Source organism: Lygodium microphyllum, chromosome 5 (assembly GCF_053477565.2).
Source record: "Lygodium microphyllum isolate KBCC chromosome 5, Lygodium_microphyllum_v1.1.10, whole genome shotgun sequence".
Lineage (NCBI taxonomy): Eukaryota > Viridiplantae > Streptophyta > Polypodiopsida > Schizaeales > Lygodiaceae > Lygodium > Lygodium microphyllum.
The window spans coordinates 67,125,658-67,127,258 of NC_141139.1; the positions used below are offsets into that span (position 1 = coordinate 67,125,658).

The following is a 1,601-nucleotide window of genomic DNA, read 5'->3' on the forward strand; positions in this document are numbered from 1 at the left end:
TAAATGCTCATACCGTGTATAATCTCTCCTTTCAAAACCAAAACACCATATCTTTATACGAGCATTTCTTAAGTAAAATATTATTAAATCATTATTTCTTTTCTTTAACCCTTACAACAAAAATGCACTAACCAATCAAAGATTTTGTTTCCAATACTTCACTAAGAATCCATAGTTTATATCAATAAATAACACATTTTACGTAAAGGAAAACTATGCTTTTTCCCTAAATATAACCCTTTTCTAATTTTTAAATATAACAAAACATCTTTGAAAATCTTGATAGAAATTCAATAAATTCCTTGACTCATAAGCTTTATAGGAAAAATATCAGAACTTATAAATTTTCAATCAGTAATTTTATAAAATTTTATTTATGATCATTTTGAGTCATTTTTTTGTGTTTTCAACTGTTTTTTATTTTTAATAAATAAAAACCTGTTCAGATAAATGCAAACAACCATGGAGCATGAGAAAACAGGTTTAAAGACATATTTTTAAAATTATAAACTAGAGAAATTTTCATACCATATTATTTATTTTAGATAAATCAGTTAGACACTTACTTGGAAAACCCGCGGGTCGTCGTCACGTCCTTGAAGACCGTGTCCTCTTGCAGTCTGGCCAAGGTATCAAGTGTTACTGAGGTTTTCTGATATGTTGTATTCACTTGCTACCACTTCTTCTTAAGCCCTTCAGTTAGCTCTTGCTTCTCAAACTCTTCCAACCTCCTGGTATTTGGTTGAGTTCCCACTCCCTGCCTTTTAGATCCTTCTGAGTTTGCTTTACTTTGATTTTCTTTCAAAACTTTATTATAGTTCACAAGATACTTTGGAATTTTTCCATAATCAGGCTTTTCAACATACGGCCGCACATAAACCGGCAATTTCTTTGGTGTCGAATGGATTATCTCAACAGCATTTGAAGTGATAAAATCCTTGTGGGGATGCTTAAGAACTGGCTTATCGTGTGGAATGGGCGGCTTGAAGCGTATTTTTGGAGTCCGAATCACAAATGGCCGAAGTTTGACCCTCGAATGCTTCTTCAGAAACTCATCGGTGTGGGGATTCTGCAACCCCGGCAGATGCCCAAATGTTGCTTTGGACCGCCTCAACTTGGCATATGTCAAGAATGTATCTTCCTCTGCATTGTACTTGGATTTGGGGTAAGAGCGGTGCTTGCTAGTGGAGGAAGGGGAAGGAGGGATGAGGTTGTAGACGCTCTCGACGTTGTCCCAAAGCATCATTCTTTGTCCTTCTCAGATACATCCCTGTAACTCGGTGATGGCGAACCTCTCTCTCTCCCTCTCTCTCCACCAAGCATGCAGAAGAAGGCACCTCCTTTTCAATCATGGCAACCATGATTTTCTTCACGCCTTCATCCTCTTTCCCATATCAAATGTGATATATGTATATGTCTCTGCTGCTGTGGCTGTTGCGCCTCACTAATCCTCCTCCTGCTATTTCCATTGATGTCGCCATTGGTCGTGATGCCATTAATCTCCTGCTTGTTAATCTACAGGTCGCCATTATTAATCACGTTCTGCTGCTGCTGCAGCTACTGCGCCAGCAATGCTCTTTCTCTCTCTCTCTCCACCATCT

General features: G+C 38.0%; 1 pseudogene; it reads right to left on the reverse strand.

Annotated features, from left to right (window-relative positions):
* Positions 1–562: 562 nt before the first annotated feature.
* LOC148035928 (uncharacterized) lies at positions 563–1,243 on the reverse strand (annotated as a pseudogene).
* Between the last annotated feature and the right edge of the window lie 358 nt (positions 1,244–1,601).